Here is a 26,436-nt window from a genome sequence, read left to right as displayed (position 1 = left end):
GAGACTAATGAGGTTGGACCAGCTCAAAGTTTTGGTCAGGCATAGGCCACTGGCTAGCCTCTGGATGAGTGCCATTGTCTAACTCCCACCAACTATGGTAAGGTTGGGATCCCGTGGTAGAGGACTAAGCCACTTTGGGGGCAGGTGTTATAGGCAGGCAGATTATAGTAAGCGAGGTGTGATCTGGATAGGTAGTGACAGCATTACTTGTATAATCTGTCAGTTACCAAGAGCTTCTTTAAATGAAAAGCATTGTCTTTTTTTATTAGTTTTCTCATTTGTAAAGCAGAGGAAGTGACATTTTTCCATTTGCTCTCTGAGTGTTGGACAACTTAATTCTGAAATAGTGAAAAGAAATTACAATGCCTTATTAAGTGTTGGAACCCATAAACTGTAATACTTTTCTAACCAGAATTTTTAACATTCTCCAGGGTCCTGAAATGATGCTTAATTCTTTGCCTTACTCTCTGCCTACAGTAGAGTCCTGTAAATATATTTGGAAGTTATTATGGCAAGAGATATAATTTTAAAGAAGAACATCAGTGTAAAGTATGTTCACTAAGTTTTTTGGTGTAATGAGATGCAGCAGAATCATAACGGAATGTGGTCATTCACGGAGCAGTGAGTTCCTATTGCATGGAACAAAAGGCAAGGTTCATGTTTACATATTACAAATGGATATTGTAAATGGATAGTTCTTCATGGGTTTTGCTGATTGAATTTCTTTGGCTGATGACAAAGGTACTAAAAACTAATGTAAAGAGAGATCTGATAGCAGGAATTTAATTTTTTTTTCCTTTACTTAATTAACCACGTCCACTTTTGTATATTGCTTAGGCAACTCTAAGCCTCAACAGAACCCCCAATATACTCATGAATCACCTGTTTTATTACAGAAAGAAAATATGTAATTTTGGCTTGAATTAGAAGGGAAGGGAGGAGAGTTATAATTATTAGTCTGTAAAAAGCTACTTTCCCCTGATTTTTTTTCTGGCCACAAAGATATGCTAAGTTCAGTTTGTTCTTTAGGTAGCTCTCTCATTGCATTTTTTTCTTGTGTGATATCTGTGGGAGGAAAGGATGAATTGATTCAAGAACTTGCATGTCTCCTTGTGAATTTACAGTCTGGATCCACTGTTGAGGAGGTCCAGTGCCAAGAGGCATATCTGGAAGCAAGGGGGTGGAGAGACTGAGGTCTTGGTAGAAAGTCTGTCTGGTCATTGATTTGGGGGGTCACCTCAGGCAAATAGCCTGGTCTGCTTCATTGTTTAATCTGCAGTGCACAAGAAGAGTTAATGAAAGAGCTGTATTATTCAATACTTCTGCCATGCCAGTCACTGTATTAATCAGTTCCCATTTATTGTTCCATATACTTCTTGCAGTATTCCTGTGAGGTACAATAGATATTCTCTGCATTTCACAGTCAAGAGAGTAGGCCCAAGGATGCTATGTAGCTGATATATTGCAGAAACAGGAGCCTGTGCTTCTAACCAGGGAGAACAACACTTAGCACTCGGTAGGCACCACGATAGAGATATGGAGGGCTGCGATGGGAGTATATGGACTGCAGGGAGATGAGAGAACTTTAGGGAAATCAGATGCTGAGGTGAACTCTGAAACATGAGAAAGAGTGGATAAATGAAGAGGGTAGGGATAGGACATTCTGATGACAAGTAATAGCATTCTGTGAAGTTAAGTGGGTAGGTAACTAGATGGGGTGTATTGCTGCTCCTTTCTGTGGTAAAAGCTTCTCGAGAGCGATGATGGGAAACGGAGGTAGAGAGGTGGGCAGGAGTCAGATCAAATGATGTCAACTGCTTTTTACAAAGGTGATGTCTGCACATTTCGTTTGAGTCTCTAAGTGTACTATGGGGGAGATTCTTCTACTGGCTCTTTGTGCTGCTGTGATTTGCATCACCATTTCCATGGACACAACCCTACCTTATTATCTAATTTTCATTTGCCTGGAACCATTATACAAGCCACACCCTTTCCTCTTTTTTTCTAATATATACTCTCTTGAACCTGGAAGCAGAGCTTTGATCAGGTCTCTCTCCTGCTCACGAATTTACAGAGGCTCTGTAAGGTTTATTGATTAAAATCCAGCTTCCATAACCCGGAAGCTGTTAAAGAATCCAAGACTTTTTTCTGACCGTATTTTCGGTATTTCCTTTATTTAACCTATGTTCTTATCAATCCATTGTTCTTATCTGATCAGTTCAGTTTCCCCCCTATGCTCTCTCATGGAGTCCCCTTCTCTATCTTCCCCCATCTTTGCATCTGCAAAGTCTATCTTATCCAGCCAGCTAGAGAGCTGTAATAGTAGATGCATATCAACCCACTGAGACCCCTGGACCCTTCAAAGATCTTTAGGAGCTATCCTTTGCAGGTCTGGGGATTTTTTTCTAGCCTTAACCTTCTACTTTCCATCTTCACCTAATTATCTGAGTCTCCATCTTATTGTCAAGTTCCTGGAGATCTGTTGCCTGCCTTTTCCTTTGTCTTCTCCCCAATACCTCACCTCTAGCATCATCAGCATTCTCATTGAGTGCCCAAGGGCAAGTGACAATTTACCTCTTGTCCTGACCAGACCAGGCTCCAGGGTACTTTACCAGAATCCAGGCTCACCATTCCTCCTGCCCTCCAGTCTGGAAGGATGATTGGCCCTAATTCCATGTGCCTGTTGATTTGTTTTATCATCTGTCCCTCCAACAAATATTTACTGATTACCTACTGTGTGCCAGGCACTGGAGACCTAGTGTTGAGCCAAACAGTTAAGTATGATCCTGCTTTCTAAGGAGGTCAGGAAGTGCTTCCTTGAGAATTCTCCAAAGCTGATACTTGTCACCATCCCTAAGACTGTGCATTCGCACTGAGTTGTGACTCATTCACAGAAAGTGGCAGGTCCTTCTGAGCAGTTATCAGAGAAGGGCTCTGTTCTTCTAGCCTTGAGCCCTTAATCTTGCCCCAGCTCTCTCCCTTAGATATTAAAATATTGACCATGTTTTGGTGATCTGGTGCCTAACAGTTGAATTCTAATATCTACCACTTGTGTTATTTGTTCCTTTATCAAGACCAGGTCTAGGTGACCTGAAGAACTCTTTGTATCTTTTCTTTTGATTCCTGGAAGTTGGTGGAATATAATTAAAATGGATTTTAATGCTTCTAAATTAGTCTTAAATTTATAATATACATACAAGATGGTGGGAGCAGGTGGGGAGGGGTTAGAAATATGTTGCATGATTCCATGTTTATGTTGGTAGTATTTTGTTAGTGTTAAGAATGGGGTGTAATTAAATTTTTAATAAATTATTTATTTGCCAGTATTTTTTTTAGTGGTTAGTACGTGGCAGGCACTGTGCTAAAAGTTATCATATGTATTATCTCATTTAATCATTTAAACCTTTGGAAAAACTGTCAACATCTTTCATTGAATCATGTATAAGCACTTTCTTGGGATTTTCACAATTTGGCCTATACTTTCTTGTTCAGACTCATTTTCCACTATCTTTGAACCCTTTGTGACAGTTAGTTCCTGGCTGTTTTCCGTGCTGTATTAGCATATGTCTTTTTTTCCTTTATGTAGAATTCATTCTGTTTGTTTTCTTTTTTTTTTTTTTAATATTTATTTGGCTGCATCAGGTCTTAGTTACAGCATGTGGGATCTTCGTTGTGGCATGCAGGCTTCTCTAGTTGTGGTGCACAGGCTCCAGAGCAGGCGGGCTCAGTAGCTGAGGCGCACAGGCTTAGTTGCCCCGCGGCATATGGGATCTTAGTTCCCCGACCAGGGATCAAACCCGTGTCCCCTGCGTTGGAAGGCGGATTCTTAACCACTGGACCACAAGGGAAGTCCTTAGAATTCATTCTTTTCTCTTCACATCAAAATCCTACACTTGAGAGAATGGATCTGTGGACACAGCAGGGGAAGGGGAGGGTAGGATGAAGTGGGAGATTAGGTTTGACATAAATACACTACCACGTGTAAAATAGATAGCTAGTGGGAACCTGCTGTATAGCACAGGGAGCTTAGCTCGGTGCTCTGTGATGGCCTAGTTGCGTGGGCTGGAGGGGGAGGGAGGCCCAAGAGGGAGGGGATGTGTGTATGCGTATGGCTGATTCACTTCACTGTGTGGCAGAAACTAACACAACATTGTAAAGCGATTACACTCCAAAAAAAAAAAAAAAAAGAGTCCTACACTTGGAGTTGTATCTCTTCAAGACACTCCCGTCAATTTATACTGAATATGATCTTTGGCACTGTCCTTAAATAAAGTAGATGCTCAGTGAATATTAGTTATATTAAGCATCAGGTGCTTTGGGTAGATTTGCTACCTTATCTCATTTACACTAAGCAGATGTTCTGCAGTAGCCAAATAATCAATGAGATTGAAGACTGTTCATTGCACTTCATTCCTGCCGTCTTAAAGAACTAACCAGAGTGAAAACAAACAGCCTCTCTAGAACATGTAATCACTAATTCTTAGTACTAGTCCTTATTTTGAGAACTTTCCATGATTTAAGAAGGCCATAAACTCTGTTTGAATAAAGCAAGTTCCAAGAAATCTAGTTTATAGATATTTGCCCCAGTAGGTGCTCAATTTTGTGAATGAATGAATCCTATGAGATAGGTACTATTATTATCAGATTAAAAATGGGATGCCTGAGGCACAGAGAGGTTAGATACCTTGCCTGGGTCGCACAAAGTAGCAAACAACAGAGCTGACACCTTAACCTATATGTCTTTGATGCCTGGCCCATATTTGCAACTCTGTCAACAGATAGCCAGGTAAACATTTAAGTGGAGTATCATTTCACATTTAATTCCATTATTACTCTTTGGCATACTACCCTTCTAGGAATACCTAGACTCCCAAATACTGTGACTAGAGACAGTAGAAAAATATTAATGTTGCTGCTGAGGCATGTCGTATCTGGTAAGAACATGTATATCAAAGTACTTGAAATCACAGATTATTTTGTAAAAAAAGATAAGACTATATTTAGCAACAGACTTTCAAAATATATTTATAAATCTAATTGCTAAAAGCTTTGGTTTAACTTTCTTTTATAGTACCTGCTCCTCAAAATAATTGAAAAAAAAATCTTCTAAATGGTCAACGGTTGCTTTTTTTTTCTTTTCACTTTTAAAAATGTTACTTACTAAGAACACACAGGCCAGATTTCATTTAACTGCATTTTTATGGTCCAGTCATTAGCCTACTGAAAAAAGTAGCTTAAATGGAAATACTGACATAAACCTCATTACACTGGCTCCAATGTGTTACTATTATAAAGTATCCGTCTTGAATATGTGTATGTTTTCATAGGATACTATTGAAAAGGTAATGGAAAATTAATGTTGCAGTGGAGAATTTGATTCTGTGTATATATATTTAAACACTCTAGCACAGTGTATGTTTACAACATCAAGGATTTTATTTGGAATTAATGATATTTAAAACATATTTTACAACTGGCCATATATTATTTATGCTCCCTATTTTGAAGTTTTTCTCATTTCTTGGACAACATATTTGTTATGTGTCTCTCTTCGGGCTGGTACCAGACTACTTACACTCAATTTTCAGTAAGTAAAAACAAGTCTTAGGTGACCAACCTACACTATCCCTCATAAATTATTTTTTTGACATTTAAATTTTAAAGTATACTCTGCCATGGTGGGGTAGTGTGTCAAATGTTAGAAATAGCTGATAATGAAAGAATTTAAAAGATATCATCATCGAAAGGGAACCCTCCTACACTGTTGGTGGGAATGTAAATTGGTGCAGCCACTTTGAAGAACAGTATGGAGACTCCTTAAAAAACTAAAAATAGAGCTACCACATGATCCAGCAATCCCACTCCTGGGCATATAGCTGGAGAAAACTCTAAATTGAAAAAATACACGCACCCCAGTGTTCATGGCAGCACTATTCACAATAGCCAAGACATGGAAGCAACATAAGTGTCCATCAACAGATGAATGGACAAAGATGAGGTATATATACACAATAGAATATTATTCAGCTATAAAAAAGAATGAAATAGTGCCATTTGCAGCAACATGGATGGACCTAGAGATTATTATACTAAGTGAAGTAAGTCAGACAGAGAAAGACAATTATCATATGATATCACTTATATGTGGAATCTTTAAAAAAGATACAAACGAACTTATTTACAAAACAGAAATAGACTCACAGGCATAGAAAACAAACTTATGGTTACCAAAGGGGAAAGGTGGGGAGGGATAAATTTGCATTTGGGATTAACAGATACACACTACTTTATATAAAATAGATAAGCAACAAGGTTCTACTGTATAGCACAGGGAACTACATTCAATATCTTGTAATAACCTATAATAGAAAAGAATCTGAAAAAGAACATATATGTGTGTGTGTATATGTGTGTGTATATATATATAAAACTGAATCACTTTGCTGACACTTGAAACATTGTAAGTCAGCTATGTTTCAATAAAAACCAAATGCAAATGAAAAAAAAAGATAACATCACCATCATCATCATTGGCCTTACTGGTATGGGCAGAGAAACTTGCCTTTCCACTTTTCATAAAGAAGGGAAGCAAGGTGTAGGGAACGGAATCAGTTGAGATGGTGACAGGAATGTGCGAACATGTGCAAGGCTGGAAGGTAATTTCTTTTTATACATACTTGATATATGTGTAGATGTGTGGAAAAATAGTAGATGTGGAAGAATTCCGTGATTTGAGACTCTATAATAATTGCCTTATCAGTCTAATCATCGTACATATCAATTTGTGAAACTTGAGAAGAAATGAGTACTTTCCCTCTAGACCTAGAGCCTCTGCCACATTGTAAGTGGTTTGCAGGAAGGGGTTTGAAAGCATTGATCTTTTAAAACTGTGTAACTCTGGACGAATTACTTAACTTCTCTATGCTTCAGTTTCCATACCTGTAAAATGGAGATAATAATAGTGTCTAACTGAGAAGATTGCTGGGACCCTTACAAGCATTATTCCACAATAAGGATTCAATAAACTTTACTACTATTATTATTTAAATAGCAAGCAGATTTAAGTTACTTTGAGAAGAATGGCAGAGCGGAGCCCAACACACTTGGGTTCTTGTCTTGGTTTCTTATTTAACAGTGTTTAGCCAAGCTGTTGTACTCTCTGAGACCTGATTTTCTTATGAGTAAAGTGGGATAGTCATACATGTTTTGCAGGCTTGTTGGAAGAATGAGATTATGCCTGTAAATTACCAAGCATAGAGTCAGACCCAATAGTGGGTGCTTGATGAATGGGACAATTATAATTATTTACAAAAACAAACCACCACCAACAAAAACCAACCCACAGTAATAATTAGATTGAGTGCCTAAGGACACTGTGTCTTTACAAAGTAGTATTACTTTACTCAGCAACATAAAGAATGAAGGTTAGTGTTCTCAGAAGCTCACGTAGTTGACATTACCTCTCAGCCAAAAGAAATATATTGCAGAGCAAGTGGTTGTAAATTCTATGTTCTATTTATACATGATGAGGGTGTTGTGAACTCTGAAGCTACATTTTAAATCTCATGTGTGTGAGGGCTTTCTTGTTTCTTACCTTATAAAATGTCCTCATTTTAAATGTCTCTAAGTGCATGTAAACATGTATAAAATAACCCCAAACACTCATAATAAAATAAGCAAGATCTTCTAGACCAGACCATTTTCTTTCTTCTTCATTGTTTTATTATAGTCCTCCTATCAGGATTTCATGTTTGATCTTAAAATCACAGAATCTAATAGCTGGAAGGGACCAGTCCAACACCCTAAATTTATAAGTGAGGGAGCTGTGACCTGACAAGTTTAAGTTATTGCCTAAGGCTGTATAGTAAGTTAGTAGCAGAATCTAGGTCTTTTGTCTCCAAGACCGAACATTCAGGGGTGAGAAATGACAACTGGATCCGGACAAAATTGAGGCTTTTATTACTTAGGAGAGGTGGCACTGGGGCTCTACAAAGTGACCCTCAGCATACATCTGTGTGACATTCAGCATATAGCTGAAAGAAAAGATTGGGTAAGGCTTAAAGTAAGGGACCTTTACCTGGGTGGCAGAGGCTGGCCCTCGTGAAATTTCCTGAATGGACCCATACACCGTTTATAAAGGATATTATGATCTTGGTTATGATCAGGTAATAATTATCTAAGGATGTCAGGTTGAACCAGAAAGGCAAGCATCAGGTAGGTATCAAAGTAGTGGGGTGGTATATTCAAAGTCAGAAAAGCAGTAGCACCTTAGCTCCAGGGAGGCTCTGCTAACTAATAGCTTGAGGAAGTTGCTTATCTTTCAGGGCTTCAGTTTCCTCTACAGTAACTTTATAATAATATTATCTACATCTTACGGATGTGCTGATAAGCAAGGTAATTCATGAAATGAATTTAGCATAGAGTCCGGCACGAATATAACCACTTAGTAAAGAATAGCTATCGCTATAATCCCAAGTGATCAGGCTCTTCGTGGTGGGAGATCTGTTACAGGGAGAAAATTCTATCCCTTGAGACAGAAGTACTTAGAGAACTTATTAGGTTCTCAGAGTCCTGGAAAAGTCACTCACAATTTAGGATAACATTCTAGTCTGAACAGAGAAAAGAGGTACGTAATAGAGAAATTGAGACAGAAACCTGTTTGCTGAGCAGGGCAACAAGGTGGGTATTTAGTATTTTCAAGGAGTGCAACACAGGGAATATTATGCTTTCCAGTGTATACAAGTGAGCTGGGTACATCCCAGACTCAAAAGAGATTCAGAGTGTAAGACAAATTTCAATGAGCTTATCCTGACTAGATTCAAAGATCACTGGTGGCCTTCCCTCCTGGACTCATACAAAGATAACTGTTAAATAACACCAAGTTAATATCTATTGTTATTAGCTACTTTAAAACTTATCATTGATGGCCAGTAGACATCTTCTTTTAGATATGACATTTCTTTCTTTTTTTAAAAAATAAATTTATTTATTTATTTATTTTTGGCTGTTGGGTCTTTGTTGCTGCATGCGGGCTTTCTCTAGTTGCAGTGAGTGGGTGGCTACACTTCGTTGTAGTGCACGGGCTTCTCATTGCGGTGGCTTCTCTTGTTGTGGAGCATGGGCTCTAGGCAGACGAGCTTCAGTAGTTGTGGCACGTGGGCTCAGTAGTTGTGGCTTGCAGGCTCTAGTGCGCAGGCTCAGTAGTTGTGGCACATGGGCTTAGTTGCTCCACAGCATGTGGGATCTTCCCGGACCAGGGCTCGAACCCATGTCCCCTGCATTGGCAGGTGGATTCTTAACCACTGCGCCACCACGGAAGCCCCTAGATATGACATTTTCTAAAGATTTTTTTTTTTCTGCTGCTTCAGAATGAGTTTTTAACTGATGCGATGACTGGCTACAGCTGTATTTACAGTTTAGTTCTAAAATGTGGCTCCAGGTTTCGATAAGGCCATTTGAAAATCCATTTGAATTCCAGAAACCTGAGCAAGAAATTTGTCCCCACCATAAATTTCTGATGTCTTCCAATAGACTTGGAAATACTTGTTTTTTTCTAAGCTCTTTATACATCTTAATTTCTGTCTTTTGATCATGGAGTTTTGTGGGAAATCTGTGCAACCTGAAGCAGCTGGAGGGGGTAGATCACATGGGCATGATATATGCCAAGCCTGTGCATTAAAGAGTAATAGAGAAAACACAAATAAATTCACCAATAATAAGAAACAGTTATTTGTATGCTCTTTGTAAGCCAAAATACAACCATGAAAAGAAAATGTTGAAACCAAATGAGACAGAAGACATTTCGGTTCTGTCAGCCCTCTCATTTCTTCCTTTATCCACAAGATCATAAGCTTTTATATTGGACTTTTTGAGAGTATATTATTCATATTTGTCTCCCCCTGTGCCTAATATATTACCCAGAAGAAGATATAGTAGGTCAACAATAGATATGTATTGAATGAATGAATACTGGTGACTTGAATAAGTATTCTGGGACAAGGAATAGTTTATTATGTCTGGAGAACTTTTGGATGTTTTGTGGTATGTGCTGAATCCTTTCTTTTAGTTCTCTTAGTAAGAGAACCTGTCTGATCAAATAAAATAACATCTATGAAAATTCTTTATAAATTGTGATGTGCTCTGCTAAAAGTAGGCTTTGTCAATACCTTTGTACTATTATCTTGGGAACCTGGAAAGACTACACCCTCTGAGTAAGGACCAAAGTCTAGGAGTAAGGACAATACTGAAATAGACCAACCTTAACAAAGGCTAAAGCCAATTCTTGATGAGATCAAGGTGATCTTTTAAGTAATTCAACCTGCCCATCAGAACAAAACTTAACAGAAACATCCCAGAATATTATAGGAAGTTAACATAATCCAGAACCTTTGCAATATATCCTTTATAATTTTTAACAGACACATTTGTAGACATGTGAAAAAGCTGGAAAAAGTGACTGGTAAGGAAGGTATAAAATAATCAATTGAAGCAGACACAGAGATGGTCCAGATACTGGAATTAATAGACAAGGACTTCAAAATTAATCATGATTAATATGTTAAAAAAACAGAGGAAAAGATGGACAAAATGATGATAAAAAGATAGGATATTTCAACAGAAATATGAAATGAATTAATAGGCATTAAAGAGTACCAAAATATATCTGACATTCAAACCCACTAGATAAATTTAACCACAGTTGGTACACAGCAAGAGAGAATTAGTGAATTCATAGAGAAGTCAATAAATAATATTCTTTTTTTCTATCTTGAACTTCAGTTTGGAATTTATTCATTCAGCCACTCTATGCCTTTGATGGGAGGGATTAATCCATTTATATTTTGAGTAATTACTGATAGGGAAGGACTTGCTTCTTTAGGTTCATTCTAGTTGAGGTTTTTTTGGCTTCTTGAATCTAGATATCCATTTCTCCCCCCAGATTTGGGAAGTTTTTTTTTCTTAAATTAATTTAGTTTTGGCTGCATTGGGTCTTTGTTGCTGCACACAGGATTTCTCTAGTTGCAGTGAGCAGGGGCTACTCTTCGTTGCGGTGCATGGGCTTCTCATTGCGGTGGCTTCTACTGTTGTGGAGCATGAGCTCTAGGTGCACGGGCTTCAGTAGTTGTGAGTCGTGGGCTCTAGAGTGCAGGCTCAGTAGTTGTGATGCATGGGCTTAGTTGCTCTGTGGCACGTGGGATCTTCCTGGACCAGGGCTCGAACCTGTGTCCCCTGCATTGGTAGGCGGATTCTTAACGACTGCGCCACCAGGGAAGCCCTGGATTTGGGAAGTTTTTAACCATTATTTCTCCCAATAGTCCTTCTGCACCTTTCTCTGTTTTCTTTCTGGGACTCCCACATGTGTATATTGGTCTGCTTTATTATGCCTCGTAAGTCCCTTATGCTTTCTTCATTCTTTATTCTTTTTGCTCCTGTGACTGGATAATTTAAAATGGCTCATCTTTGAGTTCACTGATTCTTTCTTCTGTCTGGTTAAGTCTGCTGTTGGTTAACTTAGTGAACAACAAACTCTAGTGAATTTTTTCAATCAGCTACTGTATTCTTCAGCTCCAAAATTTCATTTTACTTCTTTGTATTTTCTGTCTCTTTAATGATAGTCTCATTTTATTCATGCATAGTTTCCCTGAGCTCATCAAACATCTTTATGATGGCTATTTAGAATTCTTTGTCAAGTAATTCATAGCAACCTGTCTTTTTAGGGTCGCTTTCTGTAGAATAATTTTGTTCCTTTGATTGGGCCATGCTTCTGTTTCTTCATGTGCCTTACAACTTTGTGCTGGGATCCATGCATTTGGAAAACCACAGCCACCTTTCCAGTCTTTATGTGCTGGCTCTGTAAAGGGAAAGACCTTTACCAATCAGCCTAGCTAGAGATTCTGGAGGCCTGTTAAACCTTTTTTGGCGGACGCATCTTCCCTGGACTGCACTTTCTCTTTTCAGAATCTCATAATCTCTTCCTCCCTCTGGTGTCTGTTTGCAGTACTGCAGGTTCTCTAGATGTGCAGCAAACTCCCAGCTCTCTTTTATTCTCAGCATCCCCCAGGTATCTAGTGTATGTTGTGTCACATAAGTGCTCTGAGACTGGAGAGGCAGAAACCAGTTGCTTAAGCAGCCCCCTGAAGAGCTGGAATAGTGCATGCATACTTTACTCGTCTCTTTCCCTGTTTGAGTGAGAGGCCACTTCGTTGTACACCTCTGTCTGTCATACTGTGGATCCTCTGGAATAGTAGATGCCACCCAGTTCTCTCTCTCTTTTTTTTCCTCAGCAGCCCCCAGGCATCTAGGGTATACTGTGTCCTGTAGGTTCTCTGAGACAAGTGAGACAGAAACCTTGTCCCTCAGGCAGCGTCTCAAAAAGTCTGCACAGTGGCTGTACGTCTCAGTCTTCTCTTTCCCTCCCCAGGAAGAAGCCAGCAACTGGGAGTTTTCTCCCAATAATGATGCACTGAGTAGGGGTTGGGGGGGGAGTATGGCAGATGAGTGCCACAAATTTTCCTACTGGCTTTGATGTGATTGGTTTCACACTTGCCTGGGGACCTGGCATGCAGAAGCCTCTTAACCATTTTCTGGATTTCTCATAAAGGGAATTGGTCTATGTACTGTTGTTGAGGGAAAGAGGATCTGGGGCTTCCTATTCTGCCATCTTGCTGATGTCACCCCACATCAGGTTCTCTCTTGAAGGGAGATCTTAGTGGTTCATCCCCATTACTGCCTTACTAATTATTATTATTATTTTAATATTAGTGTTTTAGATTCACTCAAATACTATATTTTACTTTATTTTCTCACCATTCCCTTTTGTATCTCATTCTTTCTAGGTTTAATTTCCTTCTTTCTAAAGCATATTTTTTTAGAAATTGCTTTGGTGAGGATCTGGTGGTGATAAACTCTCTCGGACATTATTAGTCTGAAAATGACTTTATTTCAAGATTATTCTTTAAGAATATTTTAGTTAGGTATAAACTTTTATGTGGAAAAGAAATCCTATATTGCCTGTTGTTATATCTCAGAATTATCACCTGACTTCTATTATTGCTATAGAGGTTTCTGCTACCAATCTAAATGACATTCTTAAAAAGGACAGATTATCTTTTTATTTGGATGATTTTAACATTCTTATTTTGTCTTTGATATTCTTCAGTTTTATTATGGTTTATCTAGATGTACGTTTCTTCTTCTTTGTTCCACTTGGGATCCATTGAGTTTACAGAATTAATTCTCAGGCATTATCTTTTCATATATAGCATTTCCCTCATTTTCTCTGTTCTCTCCATTTATAACTCCATTTGGATGCTTTAATTTTAACCTCCTTGTCTCTTAATATCACTTTTATGTTTTTGATCTCTTCTTTTTTATGAATTCTAGCTAATTTTTAAAAACCTCTATTCCAGGCAGCAGTTCTCCTTTCAGCTTTCTGATATGCTCTGTAACCTGTCCATTGAGTTTTAACTATCAATTATATTTTTATTTTTAAAAATTCTTTCTTGTTCTTTAAAAAATGTACCTTTTTTGAGAGTAACTTATACTTTTCTCATATGTTTGAATCTACCCCTCATTTTAAAAAACATTTTAGCCATGGTTATTTTATGTTTTCTATCTGGAAACACCATTAGTTGAAGATCTTGTGATTCTGATTCTGCTCTTTATTGTTTCTGCCAACTCCTGCTCATAGTAGCTTATTTCCTTGTATATTGGGTAATGTTGGATTGTGGGCTCCAAGATAATTGGGCTATCTCAGTGTAAATCCTTTTCAATTTAGGTTGAGGGTGTTCTTCTGAATAGAGTTTGTATTTACTTCTTGCATGACACCCTAAGGGACCTAATGGAAAGCAGGGACCATTTTTTTGGCTTTCGCTATTCAGAACCTAGTGATAGATTTGAACTTCTTTAAGGAAAAGCCATGATTTGGATTATTCAGGGAAGTCTTTTTTCCTCCCACCTTTTCTCATGAATGGGTCTTTCTCATTACACTTTTACGCTTTATGTGTTCCAGCTTTATGATGGTTTCCCAAGGGGCTTTTCTAACCTGTCACAGTCCTGGTTTAGATGGTAGTTAAGTGGTTCAGTTTTGATTACCAACTTTGAAAAATTTAGGACAAGAATTTGGAAGTGGGTCAGTGTTACAAAGAGAATTCCTGTAGAAGTCATGGTTCAATCACAGAGCTGAAGGAGAAGAAAGAGACTGAGGAGAAAAGCACAGAAATCCCACAGAGTAGGAGGAATTGGATTGGAAGGAAGTAAGATTGCATAGTTTCTCTCCAGGGTAAAACAGGAGAAGATGGTTAGGAAGGGCAAGGAGATCAAAAAAAGTGAGGACTTTGAGGAAAAAATGTTGTGATTAAGATGTCAGTTGAGAGTAGATTTGGTGAAGTGCTGAATAGGAGCCATCCCAGGCAAGGAAGGGAGGAATGAATGAATGGTAGGGAATGGAAGCAGAGACGGACTACTATCTGAGAGCAGAATAATTTATTATATATAGTTACGTAATTAAAAACTGAGTATTAATTGAACAACATGTGGAGGGAGGTTCCTGAAGAACTTAAACTATTTGGTCTTCGCAAATGTCATTTTCTTCTCAGAACACCTGATGAATGAGATTTCATGATCATTTTTTAAAAGACACCCTGTCTAAATAATTAGCTATCATATTTAAAAAACGGAACTTTATTGGATGGAAAATATGGATTAAGGCAAAATAAATCAGTATTCTCTTGGCGTTTAGCCAAAGCCTTCATTTAGGGACTTATATAAAATTGCAAACATAGTTTATTCTTTAGGGGATAATATTAAATCACACTTTAAATATATCAGTTAATTTGTGAAACAACACTGAAGAAAATGAAAGGTCACACTCTATAGATTCTTCTGGATGTCAGCAGGGTCCTTGCTCCTGTATAGGCCTGACAGTTTGCCTGGCCCTTTTTAAACTTTTCTGTGGAACACTCTTCTGGGAAAAATTAATTGGCATCCTTACCAAAAGAGTTTCATGATCAAACTAATTTGGCAAACTCCTTTTTTAAAATTCTAGGCCCCTTTTGGAGATTCATAAATTTGCTAGCACATTAAGGGTTTTGAAGAGTAGAGTAAAAAAGCTGTTGAGCTTGCATTTCTCAAACTTATTCAAGTGAAGAAAAGTTTTGTGTGTGTGGTGCTGAGAGAGAAAAACAGAGGGAACATTGTTATTAACACCCTACGGAACAGTGTTTTGTGAAACTAATTTGGGAAATGCTGGCTTAAAGTCTTCTGTAAAAATCCATTTTCAAATAAATATGAGATCCTGCTATATGTCAGGCCCTGTGTGGAGCAAACATAAGTCCATAAGATATAGACCCAGCCTTCTTGTTCACTACTCCCCCAAACTCCAGTGTGCAGGAGAACTTCAGTCAGATACCGACCCTGAATTTGCATCATATAGCACAGTTTAGGAAATCTAGGATGAAATCTTTTTTGGTTCTAACAAGCAGAAATGCAGTCAAACTAACTCATAAACAGGGATGGGGGAGTGGATAAGGGGAGGCTATTGTAAAGCTACAGAGATTTTGCAGAAAGGAAAGTACAGTTCCATTTCATGAGAATCAGGATGCCATCGGGCATGCGGCAGTTGCTTAGTCCTTGTCTGTTTCTTTGGTGTAGTCTGGTCTTTTGTCTCAGTTTTAGTCTTTCTGAGGCTTTCTTACTTAATTACTTAAGCGTCATATGGTCATTCCAGCCCCACCCCCAAGTGGCCTTTTGAATTGTCAAGCTGATGTAATTGATTCCTGATCGGTGAATCAATTGGCTGGCTTGGGAGTAATACCCACTTGAGTCTCGTCGACCCGGTCACACCATGTACAGAGCTGCTGCTTGGGGGGTGTTGAGGGAGGAGTGCAAATTAAACATTTACCGTAATTGGGATGAAGAATTTTAGTGTTTGAGAAGACAAGCAATGGTAAATTATTTCCAGCACATTCTATTATGCATAAAAATGCTTAACTAGCTCCCATCTTTATTTACAGAGCATGAATCCCAGAGGAACTGAAATGAAACAATTATTCAAACAGAGAATAAACTCTGAAATAAAACAATCTCCTGTAACCCCTGACCTTTTAGCTAATATGACCTGTTAATGTTGGCAGGGGTCATAGAAATACCAAATACCTTTTCTTAAGTGGTTATGGAGATGAGAAAAGAATTATTGCTTTCTTCACCTTTTGACCTACTGGAAGGACTTACTGAAAAATTTTTTTCAGGTTGTTTTGGAAGAATGCTTCTAATGGCTCTGATGTTAAATTACTTTGGAAGGGACAACTTCCTAGTTGGTCTAAATTTTGATGCAAAAGAACCTTGCATAACACTCCCATGACCTCAGTTGTGGTGTATGTGCCCATGTGAGTGAGTCCAGCGCTTTTGGGTCACCAGTGATTGAAACAGGAATGTACAGAATAATATTCAGAGTACATATTGTTTTTTCTTGTATGTCATGAAATGGAAATAGTTGAGGTACATTTTGAGACTTCAGTCCTCTAGCAATTCAGCATGACTCCCTCTGCTGAAAAGCCTGGGCTCGTTTTTCCCTTCTTCTTAGAGGCACACACAGAAGGGTCTACTGACCTTTCCATTGACAGATTCAGGCTTCACTCAGTTTCCAGATTCATAAGGACTTGAGACAAGAAACAATTAATCCATGCTCAATTCTGTTAATTTTGCCTTTTGATTTTTAGCTTCACAGGGAGAGAATTCATTGATCATTTAGTCTTCAAAGATTCTGGCCTCTAATATAGTTATTTCTCACTACAGTAGCAATTCATCATTCTGGTCTCTTCCTTAATCTCACATGCATGACAGATGGCCTGGGTTAGGCTCCCAGGTCCTGATCACACAGAAGGAACGAGTCCTTTAAAGAACTGGTTCAGATCCTGGAATGTGGCCATCGCATCAAGGTCCTACCAGCTGCTTGCAGCCTACCACCTTTTCCATCACTTTCCTTAGTTAGAGATGTCTATAAATATTTAAAATGGAGCCTTCCTCTAAGCTTCTTCGGACCCTGGAGTTGACTTGTTTAAGATACTTGGTTATCCCATGAGGACTACATTTCACTTGTTCCTGTGAGTCAGCCGGGCCTTACCATAAGCACTTATTCTTCACTGCATAAGTTGAGTAGCCATTAGTTCTTCCCATGATCTTTGGGCCAAGCCCAAAGATGTATTGCGAACCTGTATACTTTAGATTCCAAGCCTCTGTACAGGAACCCATTTTACATTTGGATGCAAAAGAAATTTTACTTCCAGTTAATGTTCAATTATTTGGTAGTAGCTATCTGGGTTATTTGTTGGAAAGAATACTAAGGCTGATCCTATATGCTTCAAGACAGAGTGCCAGAGTTACACAGCAACATCTGCTATGGGTACTGGTTTGGGGAGATGATGATGGAATTGATGGTTGGAGGTGGTGGCGGTATGAATGCATCTTTGATGGTCCTGCCCTGTGGTGAGATGCTAGGAGATTTCTCCTCACCATCCTATAGGATAACAACTTCCTTGCCTCCAAACACCGCAATGGGTTAACAAACCCTTGGCTTTGAGTGTTAGGGAGGTAAAGGAAGAGATCTTTCAGGCCAACTAAATGGCTTCTGAAAATGGGAGGGCTGTCTTGTGAATGGGCAAAATTTTGACCGTGGTAGAATGAATAAGTGCTTAATTAGGGGGACTGAGTCTTGCATTGTTCCAACTACAGGATACATCCGGAACTCCTAATGGAATTATAGTCTCCATCTCCCTTTAAACTTATCTTCACCCTTAAACCTAGGCAATAACCTGCGAAGAAGGAAGTTTGTTGTGGGAATCAATTCTGAGCATGTTTGTCATTCTCAGTGAGTCCTCACCTTTGGGTCCCTGACACTTCCTCCTCTTTCCTACTTCACGTTTCCTAGTTTTGCCAGCAAGCCTTTTGTATACTGTCTAGTATTTCTTGAATTGCTTGGTTTGCTGTGATCGAGCATTAATACATCGGCTTTGATTTAATAAAATGTATTAAGCTTCTGTTATGCCAGATATTGTCCTAGATGCTTGGTGTAGCTGCAGCAGGCTCTAAGTTCTTATCTGCCAGCCAGGCTCCCATGCTCACCTGATGTCACTGCCATTGCTTCACATGTCTTTGTTCAAAGGCTTGGGCTTCTGCTTTTGCTTATATTCTCTGAGGTTCTCATCTAGTTAACTACCTGGTTACTATCCCTCCACCCTTTGGCTTTCTTTCACAATTCTTCATGTGGGAATTTGGAGGCAAGTCTCTGAACCTCATTCCCATAACTGGGATCCTGCAGCCTCTGCCTATAAATCTCAGGAGCCGACTGCCTACTGTCAGACTTTCAAGAATTAGTCTGTCAAAATTCCTTACTCCATTCCCTTCCTATACCCCCATACTTTATCTGGCTGAATGCCTTCCTAAGCCATGCTTATTCACACTTTCTATACTCTGGGCTGAAATTCCACTTTCAACTGGACCGGTACCCCAGTGCCTCTTCAGGTCTAGTGGGGAGGTCTAATGTCAGGCCTCTCCCCTAATCCCAGTTGCACCGTGTGTGCCTTACATTTTGTCATTGATAAATCTTGAGACATGATGGAGTTAAAATATGTTTCAAAAATCTTATTGGCAATCCACTCTATAATCCACTTTACAATAATATTGTTATTGTAACTGTGGTTAATATTCTGTTCTAGCTATATTTTTTGCTTGAAGGTGAACTGTTATGGTGACAGCCTGAATAAAGTTCTAGCCTATGAATGCTTTTAACTAGTCTTAGATAAATGTAGGCTCATTGTCAGAAATGATATTCTCATGTATGGTACATAACTAGTACGGAACTATGACTGTTGTAACATGTTGGAGATAAAACAAAGAGCACTTAGAAAATGCTTAACAGAGTCAAGGAATTTTTACCTTGAAGTGCTCCTGAAAAATCAGTGTGGACTCTTGTCCAGAAATTTTTGTTACTTTCCGTTAAATAGTAGGTGCTTTTGGCAGGCTCTTCCAAACAATCTGGCTTAAAACAATCAATTTATAAAACAGTCGACTCAGAATCATCAAAGCTGGTTTCTAACCCATACTTTCCAGGAAAAGCAACCCCGTGTGCCATTGTACATTGTGTCCAAGATAAACGATGGCTGCCTTCTTGAATAACAGCCGGCTTTCCTCACAAAGGACTTCTTTTTTAAGAAAAATAATATCCACTGATAATTTGTGAAGAAGATGCAAAATAGGACAATTTCCATTTCCTTTCTTGCCCTTGCCTGCACACCTAGTATCAAATAATGAGTGATTGAAAATTCTAAATATTTTTTATTTGAAATGGGATTTAATTGATTTGAAGGAGCTCAAGGAACATTCAAACTTCCTATGGTATTGGAAAATCCTGACCTGGATCTGGGGTGGCAGGAAATCAGTACATAATATTGCTTTCAAAGCTATTCTAGAATTCAGGACAAGGGCTTGTATTTACTATTCAGAAATGGGTGTTCAAAACTGCTTATTCCCCATGAAAAAATGTGTAGAGAAGTAGGTAGTAGGTGAAATTAGGGCCTCCCGGGCTCCTTTACCCCTTTGCACAGTTCCGTCCCATAGATGACACTGTTCTTGAGCTGTAAGCAGTTTGTGTCTCATTGCCATCTGGCTCAGCCATAAGGTGAACTGAACTGTTAGTGGTAGGAAATAGTGCTCTAAATTTGTCACGATGTACTAGCACAGACCCAAAGTCATAACTTCTTGACATTCCAGAAAACATTCTCATGGCCATGAGTTAAACTTCATGGAATGTCTCTTTCCAGTGGGTGATGAAGTCGTTTAGCAATGGTTACCTTTTGTGGAAGAAAATCTTGTTAAAAATTAAGTAGCTCCAGGAGGGTTTGAAGTTGGTGCTCTTGTTTTTGAAGTAGACACACTACCAACTGTATGTACCTTTTTTAGATCAGAGAGAATACTGATGCACCGATACAGTAGTTTGAGAGGGTGACGGAGGAAGTTCCTGTTTTCCTTTTCCCATTTGATCGTCTGATTATATATTGAGTTGATGCAGAACTTCTAGAAGTCCGGGTTGATTATGACTAGAATGTGAAGAGAACCATGCAATTTGTGTGGTCTCCCTACCAGTGCAACTTGTCACCCTTGAATAAGCACAGCTCACAATGAGAGGTGTTTATTTTCTCAGGAATAATGAAATCTGGTCTCCTCTGAGGAGAGGCTTGGTGTTGGCCTGTCCTTTCAAAACTACAGACACTTGCTGCCCTTTCTCTCATCATTTCATGCAGAAGCAATTGTTTCTTTCCTCTTGAGGCTTAAATTTTTTTTTTTTTTTTTTTTTGCGGTACACGGGCCTCTCACCGCCGTGGCCTCTCCCGTTGCGGAGCACAGGCTCAGCGGCCATGGCTCACGGGCCCAGCCGCTCTGCAGCATGTGGGATCCTCCCGGACCGGGGCACGAACCCGTGTCTCCTGCATCGGCAGGCAGACTCTCAACCACTGCGCCACCAGGGAAGCCCCAGAGGCTTAAATTCTTTACAAGAGAAACATCCCAGCCCTGAGTGTTTGTGGGCCAGTCTGATGCTTTTGATTTGAGTTCTCCCTGTGATGGAAAACCTGCTAGAGGTGTGTGTGTGCATAGCATGTGGTCACTAATCTTGCCTGGTATGGGGAGTGAGGTGACCAAGGCAATGAGGTAAGAGAGTTTGCAGAGTGGATAAGGGCCCAGGAATCAAGATCCAAAGGGTTAGAATGCACTAGGGAGTTCCTTTTATGTAGGAACCAGCATATTAGTAACTATTTAATAATAATGATATTTATTGAGTCCTTAACCTTTTATCAGCAACTATTCTAGTCGCCTCACACTGTAGCTCTCACTTCACATTGAAACTGCTTCGCTTCAGTAAACACTAAATGAAGCGTTTTACATTTTGACCATCCATATAGTCTCCTGTCTTCCACTGTGCATGTTCAACTACTCCCACTATGGTTGGTCTTTGACTTCATCAGGATTTCTTATCCACTGACACCTCTCCCTTTGCCCTATCCATAACCTCCTCCTATCTCTACCACCTTCTTCCGTATCTAGATAGTCCATAGCTCATGGTTCAATAACCTTCTGGCTAGTTTTCTACTTTTCCTACACCTGTATCTTTTGTCATATCCATCTGACAAAACGCTAGAGAATGCAAATATCCATTTATTCTATGTCTGAAACAGAGATGATGGAGAAAATCACTCATTTGGGCTCTCAGCACTTCAGCATTCCAGTTATGCTTATCTTGCCAGTTTTCTGTCCCTTTCTCTTCAATGATACATCAGAACGTCTCCACTCTTTTTGGTCTTCCAGTCTCATTTATCCCAACGTTGCTCTCAGCTGATGACTTCACCCCTTAGTTCACAAGCAAATAGAAGCACTGGGAACTTCCTCAACCTCCCATCACCAGACCATCACGGGGACCTGTATCTGCACCCATGCCCATCCTGTGTTCTCAGTCTTTTGCTTATTCTTCCCCTTCACAGCCAGACTTCTCAAACAGATGTTCACATGTTCTCTCTCCATCTCTGTAACTGTTCCTTAATCCTTGATCCGTTTCAAACTGCATTCTGTCCACTTTGTGACACCAGCACAGCACTTGCTGAGTTGCCCACCTTGTGGGCATTCTTCAGTCCTCATCTTATTCCCTGGCTAACTCCTCTTCTGCCTGGGCTTCAAATGGGGGTGACCTTCAGATTATCCCTTGGCTCCCTTTATTTCCTGCTCTACAGTCTGAACTCTCTTCCTAAATGACTTCATCTACGTGATAGCTTCACTTATAGATTATAAGCCAGTGACTCCCAAGTTTTATCTACAGTTCAGCCTTTCATCTGGTCCCCAAGTCCTGCTCACTTGAAATTTCCACTGGAGTATCTCAAAAGTTCCTCAGAATCCTAAATGTTACCCATGACACCTTCTTCTTCCTCAGCCTTCAACTCTTAACCATCATAGTCAAGTCATTACCAAATGCATACATTTTACCACCTAAATATTTCTTGAACCCATTTTCTTCCTCCTCTGTTGTCGGGGCCCTAATCTAATATGCCATCATCTTTTAAAAAAAATTAATTAAGAAAAACTTTGAAATAATCGTAGATTCACATGTATTTTAAGAAATAGTAGAGATAGAGCCTGTGTACCCTTTACCCAGTTTATCCCATTGGTAACATCTTGCAAAACTCTAGTGCAGTATCACAATCAGGATATTGACATTGAGATACAGAACGTTATCATCACCACGAGGATGCTTCTTGCTTTTCTTTTTTTTTAAATTAATTTTTTAGAGCAGTTTTAGGTTCCAGATTGAACAGAAAGTATAGAAAATTTCCCATATATCTCCTCCCCCTACACATGCACAGCCTCCACATGTAAAATTGGTATAACTGCATTGACATACTATAATCATCCAAAATTCATAGTTTACATTAGGGCTCACACTTGGTGTTGTCCATTCTATGGATTTAGACAAATGACACTTACCACCATTATAGTATCATACAGATTATTTTCACTGCCCTGTAAATTTTCTATACTCTGCATATTCATCTTTCCCTCCCCACGGTCTCTGACAACTACTGATATCTTTTTACTCTGTCCATAGTTTTGCCTTCTCCAGATTTTCATATAGTTGAGAATCATACAGTATGTAGCCTTTTCAGATTAGCTTCCTAGTAATATGCATTTAAGGTTCCTCCGTGTCTTCTCATGGCTTGATAGCTCACTTCTTTTTAGTGCTGAAAAATATTCCATTTTCTGGACGTATAACAGTGCATTACCCATTCACCTACTGAAGGACATCTCCTTAAACGGTCACTTGGCCATCCCCTTAGTGTTTCCTTCTGACCATACTTTCTCATTTTTTACAGTATTGATGGGCTGAGAATTTTCCAAATCTTTCATTTCTGCTTCCTCTTTGCTTGTCTTTAACTTGCACTATATTTATTTATATTGTACAGTCAGGAGGAGCCAAGTCGCACCTTCAATATTTTGCTTAGAAATAGCTTAAGTTAAATATCCAGTTTCGTCACTTGCAAGTTCTACCTTCTACAAAACGCTAGAACATGAACACAATTCAGCTAAGTTCTTTGCCACTTCATAACAAAGATCACCTTTCTTCCGGTTTCCAGTATCATGTTCTTCATTTCTGTGACCTCATCAATATGAATTTTACGCCCAGCATTCTGTTCAGGATTACCTAGGTATTCTCTGAGAAGATTGAGGCTTTCTCTACAACTAACTCTCTTTTATTTCTGAGCTTTCAACAGAATTGCCCCTAAGAGTCCAGTCACGGCAATGCAGACTTTTTCTAGCATGCACCTCAAAACTCTTCCAGCTTCTACCCATTACCCAGTTTTAAAGCTGCTCCCCCATTTTTAGGTATTTGCTACAGCACTCCATTTCTCAGTACCAATTTCTTAGTCCATTTGGGATGCTATAACAGAATGCCATAGACTGGGTGGCTAAAACAGCAGACATTTATTTCTTATTTCATTATTTCTTGACAGTTCTCAAGGCTAGGAAGTCCAAGATCAAGGTGCTGGCAGATATGATGTCTTGTGAGGCCTCTACTCCCTGGTTTGGAGATGGCTGTGTTCTTGCTCCTAATACCATCTCACTGGGGGTTAGGATTTCAACATATGAATTTGCGGAGGATATAAACATTCAGTATATAGCAAAATATAGTACTTTAAAATTCTTATTTAAAATATAGTTATTAAATAAACACTGTAGCAATAATAACAGGGAACAAATAATCATGTAAAGAACTCATAATCTTACCTTCATCCTAATAAATCTACTTGGTGAGCCTTAGTCTAATTATATCCTGGTGGCTGAGCTGCTATTCAGTATTTACTTTCCAATGGTCATTAACTAATTACCTCTGCTTAAAATTTAAAAAAAAATTATATTGGTAAAAATATGTTTCATGTTATGGTTCAGGCTTAAGGAAGAAACAGGCACTTCTTTATTAATTAAAAGGAAATGAACATCCCCCAAAATGTAAACTCATTGAACATGTCACTGATCCAAAATTTTGAAAACCTTTCTTCATGTTATACTTGGTAACACACGTTGTTACTTCACATTACTTATCCACTCCCCAACTCACCTTTCCCCATAAAAAAGAAAGCCAACAAACAACCCGTGTAACTTCGTAATTATCAGTGGTTTGTTGAGACATCTCTGCTCAAAATCCTTGTCCTCCGCCATAACTCTGTTGTAGACCTCCTTTCTGCAGTTTAAGAAACACTAATGCATTAGGTATAACACTAATTTTGCTTTTATATTCCCTTGCCTGGTGGATAAGGGAATACAAACATTTAAAATGGTTCATGTAATATCTCAGTAGCATTAATTTCCAAATCAAGCAAAAATGTAAATAGAATAAAACCCGATTATAGTGTTTTGCTTGAGATCCATTTTAGCCACAACTCTATTATACGGAAGCAACCATTTGAGTGATTTGTTAACATTTTATAACCATTTATTAATTGCCTCCAATTCTTCAGATACCACATAGTGTATAGGAAGAATAAAAGAAAAAAAATACAGTCAACCAACTGAGTCTACCTGCACTGTACTACAGAACTTTCTGTGATGTTTTCTATCTGGACTGTCTCACATGGCAGCCACTAGCCACATATAGCTATTGAATGGTTGACATGTAGCTAGTATGTCAGTGTAACTGAACTGTTAACTTAATTTTTCTTAATAACAGCTTTATTGAGATATAATTCACATACCATACAATTCATCCATTGAAGCTGTACAATTCAGTGGTTTTTAGTGCATTCACAGAGTTGTGCAGCCATTACCACAGTGAATTTTAGAACATTTTCATTGCCTCAGTAAGAAAGCCGGTACTAGTGCAGTCACTTTCCAAGTTTCCCCAACTTCCTCAGCCCTAGGCAGGCACTAATCTTTCTGTCTCCATTGATTTGCCCATTTGGGACATTTCGTATAAATGGAATCACAATTTGTAGTCTTTTGTGACTGGCTGATTTAATTTTAGTTTATTTAAATTTAATACTCACATGTGGCTAGTGGCTACCATAAGAAGCCAGTGAAGTAAAAGACCAAATACAGATGCTTAAGTAATGCTGAAGGTTAGGAGAAGATAATCCTGTAAAAGGGGCATGTGGAAAACATGTCAGAGAGATTGGAGATGAACCCAGACAAAGCCTAGAGACAAGACACTTTCCTGAAGGAGGGTATGGTTAACAGTACCAAATAATACAGAGGGGTCAAGAAAGAATTATTTCAGTGTAGTGTTAGGATAAGAATCCTGATGACAAAGGGCATTGGAATGTGGTGGTTGGTGAAGAACTGGCACTTTAATATTATTTAGAGACAGAGGGAAGGGAGAAAATTTCAAGATAGCTTGAGAGGGGTGTCGGGATTGATGCAAATTTTATTTTATTTAATTTATTTATTTAAAAAATTTATTTATTTTATTTATTTATTTTTGGCTGCATTGGGTCTTTGTTGCTATGCACGGGCTTTCTCTAGTTGCGGTGAGTGGGGGCTACTCTTCATTGCGGTGCATGGGCTTCTTATTGCAGTGGCTTCTCTTGTTGCATAGCATGGGCTCCAGGCTTGCGGGCTCAGTAGTTTTGGCATACAGGCTCTAGAGCACAGGCTCAGTTGTTGTGGCGCACGGGCTTGGTTGCTCCGCGGCATGTGGGATCTTCCTGGACCAGGGCTCGAACACGTGTCCCCTGCATTGGCAGGTGGCTTCTTAACCATCGCACCACCAGGGAAGCCCCAAATTTTATTTTATTTCTAATATTTTTAGTGTAAACACGAGCTTACATGTAAACAGAAGAAAAGGATCCAGTGGAAATGAAGACATAAAAGTTAATTGAGCAGGGTTCTGAAGGATGTGAGTGAAGGTAAAACTAAGGTCATTAGCGTAGGAGTAAGATGTGCCAAGGAAGATAGGAGTTATCTTTCTCAGAGGCAGGAGTAAGTGAAGAAAAAGTAGTTGAAGATACAGAGCAAGTTTTACATAGAGAGGAAACTAAAGCAACTCATTTACTTAAAGAAAGCAGGAATGAGGCCTTCTGAGGGTAAAATTTGTTTCCTCCGACCATCACTGTGATCAAATGTGGATCAGGGAGGCTGCAAAGTACTCCATGGGGCTAAGGCTATGGGAGGTGGGGGTATCGGTCACTAATATGTCTCTGGCTTTTACCAAATGACCATGTCTCCTAAAAGGAACAGGCATTCTCAGATACATAAGGCCACACGAGGTCCAGGTGTGTCATTTTTCACTTACTAGAAAGTGAAAATTACCCAAAAGTTTATATCTAAGATTTTCAAAGACAAAAATATAGCTCCATTACTCATCTTCCTTCCACCCCACTTTCCTTTCTTTCCTCCTTCTCTCCT

At 39.0% G+C, this 26,436-nt stretch overlaps 1 protein-coding gene across 6 annotated transcripts in view; it reads left to right on the top strand.

The window, feature by feature from the left end:
* SUGCT (succinyl-CoA:glutarate-CoA transferase) overlaps positions 1-26,436 on the top strand; it is a 684,957-nt gene that overhangs the window by 201,922 nt on the left and 456,599 nt on the right. The gene's annotated exons all lie outside the window — the stretch shown is intronic.

Source organism: Delphinus delphis, chromosome 9 (genome assembly GCF_949987515.2).
Source record: "Delphinus delphis chromosome 9, mDelDel1.2, whole genome shotgun sequence".
NCBI lineage: Eukaryota > Metazoa > Chordata > Mammalia > Artiodactyla > Delphinidae > Delphinus > Delphinus delphis.
Note: the sequence above shows the minus strand (reverse complement) of the source record. Positions and strands in the feature narration are given on the sequence as shown.